Source organism: Macaca thibetana, chromosome 15 (assembly GCF_024542745.1).
Source record: "Macaca thibetana thibetana isolate TM-01 chromosome 15, ASM2454274v1, whole genome shotgun sequence".
Classification (NCBI taxonomy): Eukaryota; Metazoa; Chordata; class Mammalia; order Primates; family Cercopithecidae; genus Macaca; species Macaca thibetana.
Genome location: NC_065592.1, coordinates 23,917,471 through 23,942,242, shown reverse-complemented (window position 1 = coordinate 23,942,242; position 24,772 = coordinate 23,917,471). Strand labels below are relative to the sequence as shown.

Here is a 24,772-nt window from a genome sequence, read left to right as displayed (position 1 = left end):
TTGCTGAGAGTTTTAATCATAAAGGGATGCTGAATTTTGTTGAATTTTTTTCTGCATCTATTGAGATGGTCATGTGATTTCTGTTTTTAATTCTGTTTATATGGTGTATCACTTTTATTGACTTGCATATGTTAAACCATTCCTGCATCCCTGGTATGAAACTCACTTGATCATGGTGGATTATCTTTTTGATATGTTGTTGGATTCAGTTATCTAGTATTTTGTTAAGAATTTTAGCATCTATGTTCATCAAGAATATCAGTCTGTAGTTTTCTTTTTTGTTATGTCCTTTCCTGGTTTTGGCATTAGGGCTATGCTGGCTTCATAGGATGAATTCGAGAGGGTTCCTTCTTTCTCTATCTTGTGGAATAGTGTCAAAAGAATTGGTACCAATTCTTCTTTGAATGTTTGGTGGAATTTTGCTGTGAATCCGTCTGGTTCTGGACTTTTTTTGTTGATAATATTTTAGTTACCATTTCAATCCCACTGCTTGTTATTGGTCTGTTCAGGGTATCTAATTCTTCCCAAGCTTAAAAGCTAGGAGGGTTATATTTTTCCAGGAATTTATCCATCTCCTCTAGGTTTTCTAGTTTATGTGCATAAAGGTGTTCATAGTAGCCTTGAATAATCTTTTGTATTTCAGTGGTGTCAGTTGTAATATCTCCTGTTTCATTTCTTAGTGAGGCTATTTGGATTTTCTCTCCTTTTCTTGGTTAATCTTGATAATGGTCTATCAATATTATCTATCTTTTCAAATAAACAGCTTGTTGTTGCATCTATCTTTTGTATTTTTTTGTTGTTCATTCGTTTGTTTCAATTTCATTTAGTTCTGCCTTGATCTTGGTTATTTCCTTCCTTCTGCTGGGGTTGGGTTTGGTTTGTTCTAGTTTCTCTAGTTTCTCGATGTGTGACATTGTAATGTCAGTTTGTGCTCTTTCAGTCTTTTTGATGTAGCTGTTTAGGGCTATGCACTTTCCTTTTAGCACCACCTTTGCTGTATCCCAGAGGTTTTGATAGGTTGTGTCATTATTGTCATTCAGTTCGAAGAAATTTTTAATTTCCATCTTGATTGTGTTTTTGACCCAGTGCTCATTCAGGAGCAGGCTATTTAATTTCCATGTATTTGCATGGTTTTAAAGCTTCCTTTTGGAGTTAATTTCCAATTTTATTCCACTGTGGTCTGAAAGAATGCTTGATGTAATTTTAATTTTCTTAAAATTATTGAGGTTCATTTTATGGCCTATCATATGGTCTCTCTTGGAGAAAGTTCCATGTGCTGTTGAATAGAATGTGTATTCTGCAGTTGTTGGATGAAATGTTCTGTATATATCTGTTAAGGCCATTTTTTCCAAGGTATAGTTTAAATTCATTGTTTTCTTGTTGTTGTTGTTGTTGTTGACTTTTTGTCTTGATGACCTGTCTAGTGCTGTCAATAGAGTATTGAAGTCCCTCACTATTATTGTGTTGTTGTCTATCTCATTTCTTAGGTCTATTAGTAGTTGTTTTATAAATTTGGGAGCTCCCGTGTTAGGTGCACATGTGTTTAGGATTGTCATATTTTCCTGTTGAACAAGGCCTTTTACCATTACGTAATGTCCCTCTTTGTCTCTTTTAACTGCTGTTGGTTTAAAGTTTGTTTTGTCTGATGAAAGAATAGCTACCCCTGCTTGCTTTTGGTGCCCATTTGTGTGAAATGCCTTTTTCCACCCATTTACTTTAAGTTTATGTGAGTCCTTATGTGTTAGGTGAGTCTCCAGAAGGCAGCAGATAGTTAGTTGGTGAGCTCTTATCCATTCTGGAGTTCCGTATATTTTAAGTGGAGCGTTTAGGCCATTTACATTCAATGTTGGTGTTGAGATGTGAGGTACCATTGCATTCATCATGCTATTTGTTGCCTGTGTACTTTGTTTTATTGGTTTTGCTTCTTGTATTTTTGTTTTATAGGTCCTGTGTGATTTATGCCTTAAAGAGGTTCTATTTTGATGTGTTTCCAGGATTTGTTTCAGGATTTAGAGCTCCTTTTAGCAGTTCTTGTAGTGGTGGCTTGGTAGGGGTGAATTCTCTCTCAGCATTTGTTTGTCTGAAATATACTATATCTTTCCTTCATATATGATGCTTAGTTTCGCTGGATACAAAATTCTTGGCTGATAATGATTTTGTTTGAGGAGGCTGAAGATAGGGTTCCTCTCTCTTCTAGCTTGTAGGGTTTCTGCTAAGAATTCTGCTGTTAATCTGATAGATTTTCGTTTATAGTTAACCTGGTGCTTCTGTCTCTCACAGTTCTTAAGAATTTTCCCTTTGTCTTAACTTTGGATAACCTGATGACAATGTGCCTAGGCGATGATCTTTTTCCAATGAATTTCACAGGTGTTCTTTGTGCTTCTGTATTTGAATGCATAGGCTAGGGAAGCTTTCTTTAATTATTCCTCCAAATATGTTTTCCAAGCTTTTAGAATTCTCTTCTTCCTCAGGAACACTGATTATTCTTAGGTTTGGTCATTTAACATAATCCCCAACTTCTTGGAGGCTTTGTTCATTTTATAAAATTATTTTTTATTTGTCTCTGTTGGATTGGGTTAATTCAAAGACCTTGTCTTCAAGCTCTGAATTTCTTTCTTCCATTTGTTCAGTTCTATTGCTGAGACTTTCCAGAACATTTTGCATTTCTATAGGTGTGTCCAATGTTACCTGAATTTTTGATTGATTGTTTTTTCTTTGAGTTATCTATTTCCTTGAATATTTCTCCCTTCACTTCTTGTATCATTGTTTTGGATTTCCTTGCATTTGGCTTTGCCTTTCTCTGGTACCTCCCTGGTTAATTTAATGACTAACCTCCTGATTTTTTTTTTGAAGTAAATCAGGGATTTCTTCTTGGTTTGGATCCATTGCTGGTGAACTAGTGTGATTTTGGGGTGGTGTTAAATAGTCTTGTTTTTTTTTTTGTATTACCAGAGTTGGTTTTCTGGTTCCTTCTCATTTTGGTAAGCTCTGTCAGAGGGAAGGTCTTGGGCTGAAGACTGTTGTTCAGATTCTTTTGTCCCATGAGGTGTTCCCTGATGTAGTATGCTCCCCGTTTTCCTATGGATGTGGCTTCCTGTTAGCCAAACTACAGTGATTGCTGTCTCTCTTCTGGGTGTAGCCATCCAGCAAGTCTGCCCCGCTCTGGGCTGGTAATGGGAGTTGTCTGCACAGAGTCCTATGATGTGAGCAGTCTGTGGGTCTCTCAGCTGTGGATACCAGCACCTATTGGGGTGGAGGTGGTTGGGGAGGATGGTTGTGCAGTGGACTCTGTGAGGGTTCTTAGCTTTGGTGGTTTAATGATCTATTTTTGTGCTGGTTGGCCTCCTGCCAGGAGGTGGCACTCTCCAGAGAGCATCAGCTGTGGTAGTATGAAGAGGATCCAGTGGTGGGCGAGGCCCTAGAACTCCCAAGATTATATGTCCTTTGTCTTCTGCTACTAGGGTGGGTAGGGAAGGACCCATCCGGTAGGGGCAGGGCTAGGTGTGTCTGAGCTCAGGCTCTCTTTGGGTGGATCTTGCTGCAGCTGAGTATTTGGGGTGTCTCCCAGGTCCTGCAAGTGCAATCCGCTTCCTTCATAGGGTCTGTGGGTCCTCTCAGGATTGCTGATTTGTTCTTGCAGTCCATCTGGAGCTAAAGTTCACAATGTGAGCCTTCCAATGCTGCTCTGTCGGTACAAGTCAGAGCTGCATCTAGTCCTCTTTCCCATCCATCTCATGTGAGAATCTGCTTTCCTCCACGTTTCTCTCCAGCCTCTTTCAGGCTTCCTACGCCACCATCCCACATCGCTCCTCAGCCCCTCTGCTTCCTGGTGGGAGCTGAGGATCCTCAGGCTCCATCCAGTACTTCTTTGCTTCAGCAATGGGTTCATGTCAGCAGCAGCTGTGGTCCCAAATTTTATTTGGATTTCATTAGTTTCCTTTAATGTCTTATTCCTGTTCCAGAATTTCATCCAGGATACCACATTACATTTAGTTGGCAAATCTCCTTAGATTACTTTGTACTGTGACAGTTTCTCAGACATTTTTATGCTCTTGACAGTATTGAGGAATACAAGTCAGGCATTTTATAGAACGTCCCTTAGTCTGGGTTTCTTTGATGTTTTCCTCATAGTGAAACTAGGGTTATGGGTTATGAGCTTATGGAGGGAAAATCTCAGAGATGAAGTGTCATTCTCATCATAGTATATCAAGGGTACATGCTACCAACATGATTTATCACTGAGGATGTTAACCTTGATGACCCTACCAATAGTGTTTGCCAGGTTGGAAATGGATTAATTTTCAACCAACTCTTTTTTAGCATTCAGAGAAGCAACAGGACAGAGGTTTGAGGTATGTGATCTGAAGTCAATACATGTAAGTTCTTATTTTGGCCTTACCAACTTCCTGTGGAACTTCACCCTTCCACGTCTCATCTGTATTCTGCGGGGTTTAGAGAATTATTAAAAGGAAAAAGGAAACATACTGAGTTCTTCTTTATTTCATAAATTTTATGTTCTCACTTTGTATGTTTATCCCACTTTTATCAGTCAGAGTCTCATCTGAAAGAAAGATGTGTAATTTGAGGAGAATATAATAAAGGAAGTATTGACAATGGTGAGGGCTGGGCATAGGGAAACTCAAGGTTTGAGGGCAGCCTGCTAGGTCTGGTATGAGCAGGGTGCCTGTACTGACAGGGTGAGAGGAAGATGTTCTGTGGGGACCCCAGAGACACACATACAGCAGGTAAAAAGCTCCCTGGACGGGGCTGTGAGAATCACCCAAAGAACACAGTCAGCCCTTGGCAATCCTGGAGGCAGGGAGCTGATGGGTTAAGTCCCCTGACCTCATGCTCCTTCCCCCCTCCTCCCTCTAATCTTCTGGATGAATCCAACCGGAAGCCAGAAGGCAAGGAGGGTCATGGAGATCAGACACCTGGGCCACAGGGAAGGGTGCAGAAGGTTAGAAAGTGTATCTGGAGAGACCTGTGCAAGATATCCAGCACACCTATATTTTGAATACTATGAGTTACAACTGAATCAATTTAGCTCAGCATATAGCATGTTCAACATTATTTAATACAACTTTTACTTGCATATTTGCAGAGTCAGAGGACTCAATGAATTTCCAGACAGCCCATGTAGATGTGGTATAGTTCAAATTATTGAAGTCTTCCAACTACGTTTTCTATTATTTAATCTCACACAATAGGTCTGATTTATCTTCCATGTCATAACTTGAAGTATGTACAGATAGCTCCAGCAAGCTCTCTGGAACAGCAGATGCTCTGTTCTCCAGCTAAAAACCCCAAGTTCTTTGAAAATCAGGTAGGATATTGAACCAGTACTTTAAAGATTCACCCATATCTCAGATCTGTAATTCATTGGAAGTGCAAACCACTTTTCCCAAAATATTTATAACCGTAAGTTTCACTGATGTTGCATTAAGAATTAACATAAAGAGAAAAAACATTAACATAAAGAGATTAACTGAAAGAAGATCAAAATCCTGAGGTTATGGGTCAAAAAACAGAGGATTAACTGCCTCTGTAAGGGCCATATATACAACAAATTGTCAATCAAAATGGCACCGGGAGGGGAAGGGGTAATCTGAGCCAGCTGGCAAGTGAGTCAAGAACTTCCAGTTGCATCAGATAGCCAACTGTCCTTTGCACAGAAATGATACCGTCTTGAATTTGATTTGAAGGAAAAGGCAAATAATACAAAAAATAAACTTTGAACATGTTGCTTTACATTTGACAGATCTTAAATATGTCTTATGTCATTTGCAAGATTGTGATGTAGACATTATTATGTCTATCACAAAGATGAAGAAAAAGAGGCTTGACTCACTAAGCACCTGGTCCAAAGTCACACTGTCCTAGCACAGGACCAGGCACATATTGGACACTCAGCAAACCAATCTGACGGAACGAAGCTTAATTAACTTAAGTGCTGAGCTAATCTTCTAGAAAGGGCTGCCTGACCAGTTTCTACTTCCTGGCACAATTCTTGGGCACAGAGAGAAGTCAGCCAGAGCTCTTTTTTTCATATTGTAGCCAGAGACTCATTTGGACACCTGAATGAAAGTAATTTTTATATTATCTAATGACTATAACTCACTTTCTATTACTTAATAAATGCGATGAATAAAACAGTCCTTGTGAAGCCAGACAGCATTTGCAAATGGGTTGCTGTGACTTGACAGATGGATTTGGAGCCCGAAGCAGGGACCAGAGTTGCTGAAAGCTGCAGGTGTCGGCAGAAACTGACTTCCGAGTCATTTCTCTTTCCTTGGACGGTGATAATCTGGGCTTTTTAAATGATTAGAAAATCTTAAAAGTGCTGCTTAATTGTTTTAGCTTGTATATAAGAATCAGCTAACTGTTGGAATACAGAAAGTTTTTTTTCTTCACTCTTCCTAGCTAGTTCTAGCTTCTCTCCTGACTTTGAGAACTATTTAGCACTCTGAAAATAAGGTCAAGAGGCCACCTGAGAATATCCTGTATACCTTAGTCAGGAACTGGGGAACTCAGGAGAAGCCACAGTATTGCTTTTTATTTATTTATTTATTTTTTTTTTTACAAGCTATGCATTGTTTAATTTGTTGAGTTTATGAGATATTTTAAGTATTCTAAAAAAAGATGGATTGGGGTCTTTAAATACTATGCCATGGTCAATATAACGGAAAATAACCTGGGTTTGGAGTTAAGAGTCTTCGGATTTTTAACATATCACTTATATCAGTTTTTTTTTTTTTTTTATCGGCCTGTTTTTAATTTTTAAAAATGTCTCCGTGTCCTTTATGAAAAAGTTACTTTGTTTCAGAATTCACACTTTAGCACAGTGGTTCTCAATTTGGGCTGCACATTAGAATCTCCTGGGAAGCTTCTAAAAGCTACAAATGCCCAAGTCAGTTAAAGCCTATGTGTGAGACCAAGGTATTTAAATATACAATACTCGCATGCATCTAAATTAAAAAGCTACTGCTTAGCCAATCAGAATGGAAGGTTCAGTTTTACAGGAACACAGAAGTTTTTTTTTGTTTTTGTTTTATTTTTTTTAGACAGAGTCTCGCTCTGTCGCCAGGCTGGAGTGTAGTGGCTGGATCTCGGCTCACTGCAAGCTCTGCCTTCTGGGTTCAAGCGATTATTCTGCCTCAGCCTCCCAAGTAGCTGGGACCACAGGCATGCACAACACCACCCAGCTAATTTTTGTATTTTTAGTAGAGACAGGTTTTCACCATGTTGGCCAGGATGGTCTCAATCTCCTGAACTCGTGATCTGCCCACTTTGGGCTCCCAAAGTGCTGGGATTACAGGCGTGAGCCACCGCGCCCGGCCAGGACATGGAAGTTTTCAACGTTTACTCTAAGCCTCCCATAGGTGGGAAAGTTGAATCTCAGAGAGATTCATAAGCTTGCCTAGAACCATACAGCTTGAAGCAGAATTCAGGTCTCCTGAAATCTAGGTCATAATATTTCCTGTGGTAGTATAGCATTCGTCTCAGTTGCTCATAAGCTGCCCAGAGAAGACAACAGAGTTTGGGACAACATGGCTTAATAAAATAATCTAGAGGGAGGCTAGCAGTGAAGTTAGCCTCTATAATGGCCTGCACTCTGATTACCAACACCAAAACCTTGTATTTGACATAAACCAAGAGCCATGTAATCACACATCCACCAGTGAGGTCAAGCAGACAACTGACCTGCATAGGATAGCACAGAGAAATAGGAACCAGGATCAAATGGAGAGTCGTGTCCACCCAAAATCTTTAAACTTCCAAATTGTAACAAATTTCAGAGTAAACAAATCAAATTGATGAACTGGATTCCCTTATAGGCTGCTAGTTTGCAACCTTTGACTTCAATGTCAACTGATATATTACAAACTTCAGTCCTAGATTTAGGAGGAACTTCACAGTATGATGTGACCCGGCTTTTTGCCTTTAGTCTGGTTTTGTATCGTCTCCATTCTAGATCTAAGGAAACCAGAGGCTGAAGATGTGGAGTAAAGATGCAATGTCTCATGACAAGTGGGTAAGAACTAGAAGATAAGTCTTTGAATTCCTTGCTTCATGGCTCTTCTGGGTGTTGGAAGAGTATGAAACCTTAAGTTGGAAAGAAAGAGATTCAAAATAATAGTGACACCACTTCCTAGCTGGGAGACTGGGGCCAAGTTACATTTGCCTTAGCAAGCCTTGGCTTTTTCCACTATGAAATTTAAAATAATAAAAGTAGTGACTTCATAATGTTGTAGGGGGATTAAATAAAACAACACATGTTAAATGTTTAGCCCAGAGCCAAGTACAGCGTGAGGATTTCTGAACCGATGCTTTGTCATTGCTGTTTTGTTGTGCCTTGTTGCTTCCTATTTCAAAGTAATGCATTCTTAGAGTTCCTGATTTTTTAAGGACCAGCTAATTTCAAATTGGCTCTCTCTCCCCCAGCAAGCCTAGTGTCTCTGCCACCAGAGTGCAAACACACTTGAGTTCACCATATTGAGAGCTCCACCTGCAGTATGTTCTAATTGGCAGTGTGGTGTTTGGAACTAGGGCGTCACAGCTTTAGAACTGACTGGTATGTACCTGAGGTCAGGGACCTGGTGCACTGCCACTCCAAGATGTGACAACCCCTTTTTGTAATGTATTCTTGAGAAAAGATGTAGTTATATGAAGAAAGTAAAGGGAATCAGAAGCTTGAAAATCTTCAGGCCTCCTGGACCCTGGAAATGACTTACTTTTCCCATGGCCTGAGTAAGAGGAGTTTGGTCTGGAAGTTGGCTTGTGTTTGTTCCATCTCTGTCTCCTGTGTCTTGCCCCAGCCTGGTCCCATCTGTCATCATCTAGCAGACCTAAGGAGAGACATGTGAGTGTGAAGCGATGGGGGCGGACACATTTTGCAAGCCTCCAGGAAGCCCCAAACTGTGTTACTAGAGTTCACTCTTGGTGATTCTATGCGGGATGAGGCTTCCAAGGGTTATGGGATGTGGACTTGAAAGGAAACTAGTTTCCCATTCAGTGCATCCAGCCTCAGGGGAGGGAAGAATAAACCGGCATCTTCTGATGTGGGTTGCTGTGTTGCACAGCCTCTTCCCTGTCCTTGGTGCGGTCCGTGTTGATAACCACAAGGTGGCATTGCAGATTAAAGTGAAATACCACAAACTTGCTTCCCTGTTCCCAGGTGAGGCTCTGGTATTCATTCCACACCTGGGAGTTAAGAGGATATTTATCACAATCTGTTCATTTTACAGATGATGATATTGAGGCCAGAATCAAGGCATAATCTGCCTAAGCGAGTTGTGGTATAGAACATAAATCACCCAAGTACTAATCAGAAAGGGAAATGCATTACCCATTATTAAGTACCCAGGTAATGGAAGTTGCCTCTCAATGTAACAAAGCGTGAAATATGTCAATGTGTATTTTAAATGATTATTAGTATAAGAAATTCAAATGTATCCACCATGAGGGCAGGGATTGTGCCTATTTTGCTTGCCACGTAGAAGATCCTGGAGGTTTTTTGTCTGTTTGTTTTCTTTTTGGAGTATTGGTTTATGTTTTCTAACTTGTATAGATTTAGATTTTTCAGCTCTAAATTAGAAGTTATTGGGGGCACACATTACTTTCGCCTTTATCTCTCACTCGCTCAATTAACAAATGGTTATTAAGAAGCCAACAAATGTAGGGGCTGGGTTGTGCCCCTACTAGGAACCTGGCCCTGTTTTTGGTACTCAGGGGATGACAGGGACACTGAGGACCCTGCCCTGCTGTTATATGTCCACTGTGAACTCACACATTGACTTTTCAAGATGATGGAGATGGAGCAGGGATGTTTGGGCTGCCTTAACCCTTACCTTAACTCTCACTCTCTGGCTCCTCCACAGAAATCAGGGTCCAGCTTAGTTTCCGACTCTAGGAGAAGTCAAGTGGTCTCTGAAGTTCATTGTAGCATCCAGACCCCTGGATGAGCTTCCTGACGTTGCTCTGCTGCAATACTAATACACAAGGGTTCCTTCTCATTCCAGGTTTGTCACTCTCTGAGGTGCCTTAAAAAAAGTTACTTTTCTTGGGACCTCAGTTTCCCTGTGTTTCTCAAAGCCAAATATCCTAATTTTCTAGATCATCTAATACCCTCCTGTCATGAAGTTTGTAAGCAATTGAATCGCCTCTCCTACTGCTTCTGCTTCTGTTCAGATTCCTTTATAGCAAAACATTGGCTGTGCAATGAGGAGTCCCTAATGACTGAATGTGGAATGTTTATTATTTGGGAAGCTCTGAGGTTGGGACTTCAGGGAAAACGAAATGCCATCATGCTGTTTTAGAAAAATGCTCTCCCATCAGAGGAAGAGTCAATGATTCTCAGTAGGAAAAGTTAAAAAAAAAAATCAAGTGCCCAGATGAAGCTTAGTTTTGTTTTATATTTTAATGCTCAAATAAGCCAAGTGACCTCACTTGGGACACTGAATTTCTTAGAGTAATATTCAAGAGTAGATAGATTTTCTGGTTCCAAATTTGAAAATTCCCACGGGTAAAAATCTCCACAGCAAGTAAAACCACCAATGTTGGGGAGGGGAATAACATTAAATCATTACAGGTATGGGTATTTTTTAAAGTGATACATACTAATCATACATATTTACGGAGTGCTTGTGATACATTCACACAATGTGTAATCACTGAAGCAGAGTATTTAGGATATCCATCACCTCTACCATTTATTATTCATTTGTTCTGAGAACATTTTAAATCTTCTTTTCTACCTATTTGAAATATATAATATATTGTTGTTAACTGTAGTCACCCAACTGTGCTATCAAGTCCTGGAACGTATTTCTTCTGTCTACCTGTATGTCTGTACCCATTGACCAACATTTCTTCATCTTACTCTACTCTTCCCAGTCTCCGGTAGCTATCATTCTACTATCTACCTCCATGAGATCAATTTCTTTGGTTCCCACATGTGAGTAAGAACATGCCATATTTGTCTTTCTCTGCTTGGCTTATTTCACGTAACATAATGTCCTCCAGTTTCATCCATGTTGCTGCAAATGACATGATTTCATTCTTTTTATGGCTGAGTCGTATTTCATTCTGTGTATATAACAGATTTTCTTTATTCATTCGTCTGTTTATATACACTTAGGTTGTTTCCGTATCTTTGCTACTGTGAATGGTGCTGCACTGAAAATGGGAGTACAGGTGCCAATTCGATATACTGGTTTTCTTTACTTTGTATAAATACCCAGTAGTAAGATTGCTGGGTCATATAGTCGTTCTATTTTTAATTTTTTGAGGAACCTCTGTATGTTTTTTTTATAATGGCTGTACTAATTTACATTTCCGTCCATAATGTATAAGAGTCCCCCTTTCTCTGCATCCACACTAGCATTTTATTTTGTCTTTTTTATAATAGCCATTCTAACTGGGGTGAGATGATAACTCATTGTGGTTTTGATTGCATTTCTCTGATGATCAGTGATGTTGAACATTTTTTATGTACTTGTTGGCTATTTGTGTGTCCTCTTTTGGTTAGTCTTAGCAAAATCCTTCCTTCGTGTAACTGAGCTCGGGATTTAGTCTCCCAAGGCACAAGGAGATTTAACTGACAGTTCTCATGCTGTCCTGCCACCCTCACTTCAGCTCTGAGTGTTCCAGTATTCTAGCTTAGAGCTGTTTTTGTTCTTTCACTAGTTTCTCATATAACATTGTTTCTAGGCCCCTTTCCATCTGCTCCAGTTGTCCAATGTCCTTTTTGAACAGTGGTGGCCAGAACTGCAAAATTCCCATGTAATTCCCCCATGCAATTTATTTGTGTCCATCTCTGTGCTAAGCAAAAACAATAAGGAGATGTAGAAGACATGGCCTGTGTTTTTGAAGAGCTCTTCTACAAAACAAAGCTATCAAGTGGCAGGTAAACACAGAAACAGAAACAAAAGGCAAAAGTTTTAAGGTGGTTTTCCATGGATGGGACAGAAATTAGCACAGAGAGCAGACAAAAGGTTCTTAGTACTCATTTGTATTGTCAAGTTTCTGGGTGTTCTTATTTTATTCCTAATACAGTATGCCATTAAAATGCATGTCTACATTTATTGCCAATGAATGTTACCCACATGAATATTAAAGGGAAATAAATTCTCAGTGGGGAGCAAGGCTGGTTATATTCTTTCTTTTGTTTCCCTCCTTTCTTATTTTAAGTCAGGGATAGCCAAGTGCTCAGTGTAGACATTTTGTTTCATTAATCCCTTTCTTTTTTGAATATTGACACAGCTGAGACTCAGAGAGAGAATGGTGTTTGCACCCAACGCAGAATGGACCAAAGTGCTAGATTTCCTTTGCAAAGAAACTCATCTTTGCAGTAAATGTGTGTTTCTTTTTTTTTTTTTTTTTTTTTGGCTGATGGCACTTGGCACTTGTGAGATCATCATCAGGCTCTGGGTGTGAATGCAGCTTCATGGCCTCAACCTTTGCATCTTTGCTGACTGAGCACTGTTCTTGCCTGTTCAAGGCATAGGTGGAGGGAGGAATAATTCCCCAGCTATTTTGGAGACCCCTTTGCTTTCTCTGTAATTAGTGTAGAACCCACATCTTGGCCACACATTTGTAGACCATGTTACTGGTTACAGAGCAAAGTCATGTCCATCATTTTACTTCCTCCTCATCATAGCCCTGTGAGAATACCACCATTTATATCTAAGGAGACTGAAGCTTTCAGATTGCAAGAGATAGGCCCTATCCCATGCAGGAAAGACCAGGCAAAGGGGCAGAGGCTGAATTTGATCTCAGGGCTTTTGACCTCAAAGCTCTTGGTAAATTTTTACACTTTATGGCTGCCTCCAAAACATTCACCTTTGTGTATAATGTGTAACCATCTGCAAAGCCCTTGACACGTAATTCTAGTTCAGTTATGCCTCACAACAGCCATATGGGTTGATGTGCCTATTTTACAACCAAAGTGCATTAGCTTTCCTTGAATTTCTTCACTTTGTGTTTGGGAGAAAAAGGACAATTATATAAAGTTGAAGAATAGAATTGTGTGTGTGTGTGTGTGCGTGCGCGCATGTGTGTATGCATATATGTATGTATGTGTGTTTAATCAGCACAAATCTCCTTCCTGTGTTCTAGAAAATCTAGTGGGGCAAAATTAGAAGCAATTAAATTTCCTCTGCTTCTCTTCAGTCCAGGACACTGAAAATATTCCTTTACAAAAAATGTACCCCAAACCATATAAGATACAAAATGTTTAAACAAAATTCACATTATTTTCAATATAATCCTCTCCCATGGGTAAAAATGGGAATTATGTGTTTTTTAAAGATGCTAAATATGTTAATCAAAGTTTGATTCTCTCAGTTAACAATAACTTATGCTTCCTGGCAATTTACAATTGACCAAAAGATTTTGAATATCATGTATTTAATTCTTCCAGGAATCACACAAGGTAGACATTATCATTTCCACTTTACAGATGCAGAAACCAAGGCATAGAGATGATGATAAATTTCCCAACCACTGAGTGACAGAGCTCAGTCATGCAGAACTCAGGTTTGCATGACTCAAATTATGTACAAGTTCTTGGAATTTTCCATAAGGGACAACTGCATCTTTTGCCCGTCAACAACTAGAAACGACTCAACGACTCTTTCTGTGAGCAAATGTCAAGGTCTTAACCACTTTAGTTCAAGTAAGTTCCTTTTTTCTTTTTTAAAAATCAGGTTGCTGGAGATGGTACACAAAATAAGAGAAAGAAGGCCTAATTCATTCTGTCAGCTCAACTTGTAGTCACTTGACATGTGAAAATTACAGATGACAGCTTCTCTATCTGTGACTTTGACACACTAAATCATAAATGTGCCTCTCACGTCTTTGCTGAAACAGCAGGAACAATAAGTGTCCAATTGCAACACTGGTAAGCAGTCAGGACCAAAATTATTAGAGGTGTCAGTGTAAGTAATATTCATTCCACCCAGTACAAACCAGTTTTCAGATTTGGCAGTGAACTTCTGAGAGCCTGGACTTGGGTTGCACCAGACCCTGGAGTTAGAGTGGACTCTGAGGAAAAATATAAAAATCGTCAAAGCATTTCATCCTATAGTTTGATAAGTTCAATAACATTATGTAATTAGAAGATATCTTATTCACCTTCTAATTCATTCTTTCTATGTCGCAGATAAAATTACAGAGGCCCAGGGAGGGAAATGATCTGCCTAATATCCCACAATAGGCCAATTGTGAAGCTGGACATTTGGCTCCTATAGAGACCTTTTTTCTTCCATTACACAGTAGAGATTCACTGCACTCCTATCCCATATCTGGTTCCTGAGTAATGACACCAAAGAAAAAACAAACACATGAACCTGCCCTTCAGGCTGATGAGAAAAACCGATCAGTTAATAGAATAATGATGCATGTAACAATGACTACAATAATTTAAAATAATAACACCAGCCAACATATATTGAGTGGAATCTATTATTCTTATAGAGATCCCAAGAGGTAGATGTGTAATTATCTTGAAGAGGTAAAAGGAAATAGGATACTGGAGGTTAAGTATCAACCAAAGTTATGGTCTTCAAGTAATGGAGCTGGGACTGTGTGTACAACTGGTGGTTTGGGTAATCAGAGAAGGGGAAACGCCCATAGCATCCTAGGAGGAAGGAAAAAGTGATGCCTGCACTGAGTTTTCAAGGAAAAATAGAAATTAGACAGGTAAAGAAGGAAAAAGAATGTTAGAGACTGAGGAAGAACATATACAAAGTTAGAAACGCTTGTGTCACATCAAACAACTGGAGGAAATTTACTTTTTTGGAATATCGGATTTGTGTGGGAGAACAATGACGGCTGAGGATTGGTCGGCAAATTTGGGAATCTCAGATTATGAAGCGTCTTGGTCAACACTTCTAAAGAGCTTAAATTTTATTTTAATGCAATTTATTAAGGGCAATGGGGTGTTTTAAACAAATGAGACAGCATGACCAGATTTTCATCTTAGATTGATATTTTTAATCAACAAGCAGAGGTAGAGTGGTCTGAAGAGCTTAGGAAAGAGTCAGGTAACCCACTGCAGAAGAATTTACATCGACAAAGATGTGCTGATGAGTACGCTCCATGGATAGGAATTAAGAGTCAAACCATAACTGTGGTACACCTGGCGTAATGTGTCTGCATGCGTTCACATTCATTTCATGTATACATATACATATTGCATATATTATGATGTCATAATGCATATAATATAGAAATAGATAATTTACATATATATGTACAGGCATAGAGTATAGATCAATTACAATTCTTCCAGTAACGCATAGTCACTCTTCTTACAACAAAAATGAAAAAGGATACTTTCTAAACACTTTAGTCAAACTTACAAAGCTTTTTGTGTCTGTTCCTGTTCACCAATCTGGCCTCATTCTTCACCAATGTACCCCCAGTCTACCCTCTAGGCACACTGTGCTTCGTTTTTTACCCTTTCTAAGAAGCTATGCTCTCTTTTATTTCTCCTCCCCTGATTATTTCCCACTTGACATTCAGCTCTCAATGTAGATGTCACTTTCTCTAGGAGGTAAGTCTGCCCTAACTCTCCATATTAACTTAGGGGGCCCTGCTATATGATTTCAAAGTACACTCTGCATTTATCCATCATAGCACCTATTGTACTCTACGAAAAAGCCTGTTCTCAGCATTGTCCATGTCTTATTTTTAGCTCCATGATTATTGCTCTCTTGTGTCTTCTTTACATCTTAATTCTTATTGCCTATGCCTAAACAGAGGGTAAGAAATGAGATTTATATGGCCAATAGTAGGCAACCAGTAAATATTTGTTTATATTTATTTTAAATAAAGAAGCAAACTAATGAATAAGTAAATAAGGAAATGAATGGAGTACAGATATACCAGCCAATAAAACTAAAATATTAGAGTCCTCACAGACTCCGTTACATCTCACTATTTGGTGGTATTTGAAGTAATTCTGAAATTTCTACCTTCTTCCCTATGATGCTGACCTGTCACTGGGTTTCTAAGGATCCATTCTATGGCAAGAAAATTCTCACTCGAAAATTTTTAGGAAGTGCTTGAAAGAGATGAACCTGCCTTTAGTCACCTGGAAATACTGGGTTGAGCTTTACACACTGAGCTATGACATGCACAGGCTAGAGGAGGCTTTTAAAAGTTTATTTTTTACTTTACTAGCACTTTTGTTGGTTTTAATAGGCCTCATTCAATCACTTTCAAAGAGTAGAATCATTGCTACTGCATCAGTCACACAAGTGATGACCAGGTAGCAATTATAATTTCAATACTTGATATTTTGGCAATTTTCAAAAGTTAAAATGTCTCCAGAGTGTCTAACCAATGTTTTAAGTTATTCTATTGTATTACATTATATTCTATTCTATCCTAGACTCCCTGGTTCTATTCTATCCTATTCTCTTCTAGTTTATCCATTTCCAATCTATTCTATTCTTTTTCATTTACATTTTCCATGCCATGACTCACACTAGGTATTAGCAAAAGTTGTGGTGTTAGCAAAAAATAAATAATCCTTGAACTCAATACTTCAGTAAAAATATTAATTTACAAAAATACTTCAAATATATGTTGATAAGTGCTCTATTCAACCTTGTGCAAAGTTCAGCTCTACACAGAAGAATCCATTTATTTTTATAACATCAAAATTATTTTCTTGGAGAAGATAATAAAAGAAACATTGTTTATAAGAGTGAGTAGGAGTTTGTGGAAAAAAAGGACTACAGAAGGTCATATTCTAGTCAGTGAAAACAGAATATTGAAAGCGATAGGTGAAACACAACGATAAGCTCAAAAATCTATAACTAATGACATTTTGCTAGTATACAAAGTGCAAGGTGCTTCTTCCTTCAGAAAGATTTGGCAGCCATCTCTGGCTTCTTCCAAATTCATCAGTCAACCACATTAAAAATAATAATAGTATAATACCATATACAATGGCATGTACTTAGGTGACTTAACAAATTCAAATTCAAAGTGAAAGTGATGTCTTAGTACTTCAAATTTCCATACATTTGGGTCTTACGTTTTTAATTTTAATCTAAATCCCTTAAGTACAGTGACTGCATCTTTAGTCATCTTCATAGCCATCAGATCAATATACACACTGATGTCAAACTGTGTGTAGGATTTTTTTTTTTTTTTTTTTTTTTTTTGCTATATAAAAATCTACATGCACAATGAGATACCATCTCACACCAGTTAGAATGGCGATCATTAAAAGGTCAGGAAGCAACAGGTGCTAGAGAGAATGTGGAGAAATAGGAACACTTTTACACTGTTGGTGGGATTGTAAACTAGTTCAACCATTGTGGAAGACAGTGTTGTGATTCCTCAAGGATCTAGAACTAGAAATACCATTTGACCCAGCCATCCCATTACTGGGTATATACCCAAAGGATTATAAATCATGCTGCTATAAAGACACATGCACATGTATGCTTATTGTGGCACTATTCACAATAGCAAAGACTTGGAACAACCCAAATGTCTATCAATGATAGACTGGATTAAGAAAATGTGGCACCAAACTGCTGGTACGAGCTTGAGAGGAAAGAGTTATATGGAAATGTGGAGATCTCCATACAGAAATTTGGATTTCCCTTTGAGTATTTGACTGAATACTTAGTTGAACCTACTATATAGCCTGCAAGTCTAGGCAAGAAATAAAATAAAGCAGTAAGAAGACAACTACTAGGGATATATTAGCTAAGCATCTATGAGCTGTGAGATTCTTAAGTTTGTACAAAGCAAGCCAGAATGGAGAGATATTATACATCTTAGATGAAATTCTAAACAACTTTCACCTTAGAAATAAGACTAATCAATTCACAGAGTATAGGTTAATCTACATGATCCTAAGAAAACTTACCAAAAAGCCCCAGAAGAAGAAAAAGACTTACATAAAATCCTCAGAAGAAATTAACTGCCTGGCAAAACAAACATCAACTATTTAAGTAAAGGCAAAATCCAGGCACTTAGTAATGAAGTATCCACATGTTCACGTACATAAATCAAGATTACTAGACTTGGAAAGAAGCAGAAAGTTTGACTGACAATCAGTAGAAAGATTACTCAACAAAAATGCCCACAAATAACACAACTAATGGAATTACCATACAAGGACTTTAAATCAGTTACTATAAATATATTCAAGAACTTAAAGGAAAATGTGAACATAACTAGAAAACAGGGATCTCAATGTAGAAGTAAAAATTATGTTTAAAAAACAAAATAAATTATAGATTAATAAACCCAATATCTGAAATAAAGGATATTAACTGAATGTATTTAACAGCAGACTAGATGCTGCAGAAAACATAAGCAGCCTTGAACGCATAGCCATGGAAGTTATATCGATAAACATTCTAATTAAAAAGCAGGGATTAAAATGACTTTAAATTATGAATATACCTTCAATGATCTGAGGGATAATAGCAAGCAGTCTAATATATGTTTAATTAGAGTTTTAGAAAGAGGGAAGAAAGAGATCAAGAAGAGAATATATTTCTTTAAGTACTGGCTAAAAATTCCCCAGTTTAATAAAAATTGAATAAACCATGTATTTAAGAAGCTCAATGGAACTAAGAAAGACTAACACAAAGAAAACTACATTTAGGCACATCGTGATCACACTGATGAAAACTCAAGACAAAGAGGAAATCTTAAAAGCAGTCCTCAGGAATAGTGACAACAATTATCAGTAACTTTTCATTAGAAACAGGCCAAGAGCATCAGAGAAATGCAAATCAAAACCACAATGAGATACCATCTCACACCAGTTAGAATGGCGATCATTAAAAGGTCAGGAAGCAACAGGTGCTGGAGAGAATGTGGAGAAATAGGAACACTTTTACACTGTTGGTGGGATTGTAAACTAGTTCAACCATTATGGAAAACAGTATGGCAATTCCTCAAGGATCTAGAACTAGATGTACCATATGACCCAGCCATCCCATTACTGGGTATATACCCAAAGGATTATAAATCATGCTGCTATAAAGACACATGCACACGTATGTTTATTGCGGCACTATTCACAATAGCAAAGACTTGGAATCAACCCAGATGTCCATCAGTGACAGACTGGATTAAGAAAATGTGGCACATATACACCATGGAATACTATGCAGCCATAAAAAAGGATGAATTTGTGTCCTTTGTAGGGACATGGATGCAGCTGGAAACCATCATTCTTAGCAAACTATCACAAGAACAGAAAACCAAACACCGCATGTTCTCACTCATAGGTGGGAACTGAACAATGAGATCACTTGGACTCGGGAAGGGGAACATCACACACTGGGGCCTATCATGGGGAGGGGGGAGGGGGGAGGGATTGCATTGGGATTTATACCTGATGTAAATGACGAGTTGATGGGTGCTGACGAGTTGATGGGTGCAGCACACCAACATGGCACAAGTATACATATGTAACAAACCTGCACGTTATGCACATGTACCCTAGAACTTGAAGTATAATAATAATAATAAATAAATAAATAATAAAAAAAGTAGAAAGAGAAGAAATGTATATGTTGGGGAAACACCTTGGATAATATTCTAAAAATTCATTTATAATGTTTGACTGCAATAAAACGCCTAAAAGCGTTGTGGGGAAGCAAATAAACTTTACCAAGGAAAAAAAAAAAAAAAAAAGAAACAGGCCAAGAGTATCCGGAAAATAAAAGAACAACATCTTCAAAGTTCTAAAGTAACATGGAAGTCAGCATCTAACAATAAAATATTTTAAATTAAAAATATTCCTTATGAATGAAAAAGACAGTCAAACACTAAAACAATTTGTCAGCAGCAAACATGTTAAAATAATATATAAGAAATATTAAAGGACTTTTTCAGGCTAAAGGAAAGCGATGCTAGGTGGGAAACAATCTATACAAATGAACCACACTAGAAATGAAACTTTGAAATATGTGTTTTCTCATTCCATAATACCTGTAAATATAATTGGATGTTCAGTGCAAAAAGCAATAACTATCTATGGTTGGATTTATAACATATGAAGAAGTAAAAAGTATGTAAACCAATTACTACAGGCAATGTGTTTTAAGTTAAAAGACACATACAGGCTACAAGTATAAGAATAAAAAATATTTATAAAGTGGTCATTGATTATAAGAAAACTGGCATGCTAGGAGTGCTGGGTTAATATCAGTCAAAATAAACATAAAAATGAATATTTCCAGAGAAAAATAGAGACATTTCTTAATAATAAAGATGGTAAAGTCAATTCACTGGGAAGACTGAATAATCCTAAATGTGCACGAACATAATAAGAGTTTCAAAATGAAGAAGAACTAATAGAAATAAATGGAGAAATATACATATTTGTTGAAAATTTTAACATTCTGCTTTTAATAATTAATATAATGCATAGAAAATCAGTGAGAATGTAGATGAAACAAACAACTCTCATATGAACTTGTTTTAATTGGAATTTATGGAAGACTCCACACAGCGGGAAACACATTATTTTCATGTATACATGGACCGTTCACCAAAATAAACCATTTACTGGGCTATAATAAAAGGATCAATACATTTATTGGGGAAAAATAAAAGCAAAGGTAGCATTGAGATCTGATTTCATTTTTTTACATAAATTGATTATAGCTGCATTGTCATTAAAATATCCAAATTAATATTATTACAGTTCAAGTTTGTTGTTCTATTAACTCTTTGTGCAACTTGGCACGTTTTTTTTGTATCCCTGAACCTCAGTTTTCTCAAGCATCAATGTTTAGTTTTAACTAGACAATGTCTCCTTAAATTAATTTCTACTATTATTTGGGAAAAGAGCACCCATCATGATGTTTTGTATATAGAAGAGCACCTCAACAAATATTTGTAAAAAATGTTAAATAAATTAATAAAAGAGAGACTTTGACAGTACTTTGCTGCATTTCATCCTTTACATTTCTATCTTTAAAATATGCCTTCTTTCCAAAGTGCAGTAGACTAAGTCCCATAGGATAAGAAATTGGAATTTCTTATCCTTACTTAAATACTTGCCCTTTCCTAATTTATTGTAGATATGGAAATAGAGCATAATTTTCAGTCATCCATTTATTGAAGTAATAGTGTGATATCATTAGGTAAATTACAGTATTTATTTGCTGGAGTAGTACATAAAAACATGTTGGCTTTTCTGTTATACAAAATGTTATTAAGGCCTGTGAAATATAAAATGGCAATAATGGAATTAATGCAAAAAAATCAAATTATTACTATCTTTGGGCCCTATCTGCATATAATATCTTGCAAAGTCCATTTTGCTGTTGAAAGTGTGAATTCTGGATTGGGTGTGGTGGCTCATGCCCATAATCCCAGCACTTTGGGAGGCCAAGGTGGGAGGTCACCTGAGGTCAGGAGTTTGAGACCAGCCTGGCCAACATGGTGAAACCCCATCTCTACTAAAAATACAAAAATTAGCCTGGCATAATGGCAGGCACCTGTAATTCCACCTACTTGGGAGGCTGAGACAGGAGAATCTCTTGAATTCAGGAGACAGAGGTTGCAGAGAGCCGAGATCATGCAGTTGTACTCCTGCCTGGGCAACAAGTGTGAAACTCCATGAAAGAAAAAAAGAAGGAAGGAAGGAAGGAAGGAAGGAAGGAAGGAAGGAAGGAAGGAAGGAAGGAAGGAAGGAAGGAAGGAAGGAAGAAGAAAGAAAGAAAGAAAGAAAGAAAGAAAGAAAGAAAGAAAGAAAGAAAGAAAGAAAGAAAGAAAGAAAGAAAGAAAGAAAGAAAGAAAGAAAGAAAGAAAGAAAGAAAGAAGAAGAAAGAAAGAAAGAAAGAAAGAAAGAAAGAAAGAGAAAGAAAGAAAGAAAGAAAGAAAGAGAGAGAAAGGGAGGGAGGGAGGGAGGGAGGGAAAAGAAGGGAAAGGAAGGGAAGGGAGAAAGGGAAGGGAGGAAGGGAAGGAAGGAAGGAAAGAAAAGGAAGGAAAGGAAGGGAAGGAAAGGAAGGAAAGGAAGGGAAAGCGAAAGAGAGAAAGAAAGAGAAGGAAGGGAAGGAAAGAAGGAAGGAAAGGAAAGGAAGGAAAGGGAAAAGAGAAAGAAAGAAAGAAAGAGAGAAAGAATAAGAAGAAAGAAAGAAAGAAAGAAACAAAGAGAAAGAGAAAGAAAGAGGAAGAAAGAAAATATGAATTCCACAGGATTGCTACCTAAAGCGTAAATAACAGTGTGTCAATTGTTTTAAGAATGAAAGAGGCCGGGCGCGGTGGCTCAAGCCTGTAATCCCAGCACTTTGAGAGGCCGAGACGGGCGGATCACAAGGTCAAGAGTTCGAGACCATCCTGGCTAACATGTTGAAACCTCATCTCTACTAAAAAATACCAAAAACTAGCCCGGCAAGGTGGCGGGCGCCTGTAGTCCCAGCTACTCGGGAGGCTGAGGCAGGAGAATGGCGTGAACCCGGGAGGCAGAGCTTGTAGTGAGCTGAGATCCGGCATCTGCACTCGAGCCTGGGCGACAGAGCGAGACTCCGTCTCAAAAAAAAAAAATGAAAGAAAGTATGCTATGATTTTGCAACTATTTTTGACTTAATTTTAGGATTAGAAATATTTAATTCAATATTCTTCAAAGTGTATTTTGTAAATCATAGCCACACAGGCTATCAATGTTATGAAGAGAGTAGAGAAGGAATGAATCCCAGACTCAAATAAGTTTTGAAAATATTGACCTAAATAAATTCACTGACTTAATAGATCTTTTAATATATTAATGTATGTTATAAATCTCTAAAAGGTGGAAGGGAGATCATTGTATAAAGGGATCCCAGAACTTTTCACCACGTGTATTAGAGTCCTGTGGCTGTAGTAACAAAGTAACACAAACTTGGTAGTTTAAAACAGCAGAAATGTATTCTTTTATAGTTCTAATGGTTGGAAGTCCAAAGCTAGCATATCAGAAGAGCCACAGTTTTAGCAAAATAGCCTCAAAAAAAGTTTTCTGCTAATCAATAAGTGTGCTTTAAAAAATGCTAAGCATTCACTAAAACACTTCAAAAAATATACAATGAATAAAATGTATCTTTTCTTTCGCTAATTTAGCACATTTAGTAATTTGGCAAATGTTTTTAAGAATGTCATATTTTTAAAGAACTGATATAAAAGTTGATGTATAAGATATGGTCCTTGCCTTTATGAAGCTTAGATATGCTTAGGAAAATAGATGTAAACATAAAAAGTCATCTTCAGAATAATAAGATAGTCTGTTAGAAATATAAAGCAAGAAAACAAAATATAAAAAAAACATGGTGATAACATGTTAGCAAAATAAAAAACTAAAATTAAGTTCTTATGGTGAATAAATGAAAGCATGGATTCAATGAAGAGTTAAAGAATCAAGTGGAAATATCAGACTAATGAATGTACATGGAAGATATTGGAAAGAAATATATTGATTAATATTCTTTTAACTTAAGGAATGTAAAGGAGTAAAAGAGAGTTGCCAATTTTTATATAATAGGAATACTGGAAAGAAGTTAGTGGGGGATGCATAAAAAGCATGCTTGAAGAAATAACAATTGAGACTGTCCTAAAATAAAACAGAAGCAAAATTACAGATAAAAAGGTCTCAGAGTGCTAAATCATGTGAAAAAGAAATCAAAACAAACAAGAAACAAGGAAATAAAAGAAAACTGTACAGTAAAATTAAAGACTTCAGTAAAGGAGAAAATTTTATCCAATTCCAGGGGAAATAAAGACCTGATCTATAGAGGAAGAGGAAACCAGGTAGAAACCAACATTGTGTATGAAGCACTAGATGCAAGAGGATAGTGGAGAAATATTTCCAAAGTGCTAAAAAAAAGTACATGTATATCAACTCTAAATGAAAAAGCCAAATAATCAGTCTTAGGCATAAAAAGTCCCAAAAGTTTTAATACAAAAATACCATTTTTGCAAACATTTTTATAAAAAAATATTACAAGTAGACTATTAAATTCAGGAGAATTATAGAAGATCTTGCTAACAAAGTTAATTAATTACCTTAATAAAAGTTATTGTCTTAATGATCTCTCACAAAATAAAAAAAAAAAAAGTGAGAAAAGAGAAAAATGTATAGGAATTAAGATTAAAACTCAATATGATACTATGAGAGGATGAAGGAGAAGAGGCCAAGTAAGAAGAAAATGGGCTAAAATGTTGTTCTTGATCATGGAAGACATGCACATTGAAAGTCTTAAAAATTGATAAGAAAATGGCGAAACAATATAAAATTTTTAATAAATGTTCTCTATCAGAAATAATTCAATATAATTTTTCTAAACTGTACAATAAAATTTACTCCATTAATTGGAGGCAGGAAGGAAGATGAAAAGGGAAATAACCATGGCAAACAGAACTGCAAAATAAAGTTACAGAAATAAGTAAAAATATAATCATGATACATGAAATGTTCATGGTTTAAATTTACTGTTCAAGACTCAGAGATTCTTAAACTGTACTTTTTAATGCCAAAATCCACTAATTTGTTATCTTTAAAAAAAAAATTTAAAAACAAAGGATATGGTGCATACAAAAAAATAGAAACATATATATGAGGATAATATGGACTACAGATGTCTGAGATAGCAATTTTTATAACATATCAATATAATTTTAAGTAAAGTCAGAAAAATAGTAAAATAACATAGGTAATGGAACAATAGATCAAAAAAGAAACAATATTCATAAACATACATGCACCTAAGGAAATAGACACAGAATTAATAAAACAACAGTATAA

At 37.1% G+C, this 24,772-nt stretch overlaps 1 long non-coding RNA gene across 1 annotated transcript in view; it reads right to left on the bottom strand.

Annotated features, from left to right (window-relative positions):
• Nucleotides 1-13,393: 13,393 nt before the first annotated feature.
• The window catches only part of LOC126936863 (uncharacterized), a 35,551-nt gene continuing 24,172 nt past the window's right edge, over nt 13,394-24,772 (bottom strand). Inside the window, exon 3 of the long non-coding RNA XR_007719600.1 lies at nt 13,394-13,713. This is a non-coding gene — a long non-coding RNA (uncharacterized LOC126936863). The remainder of the gene's footprint in view (nt 13,714-24,772) is intronic.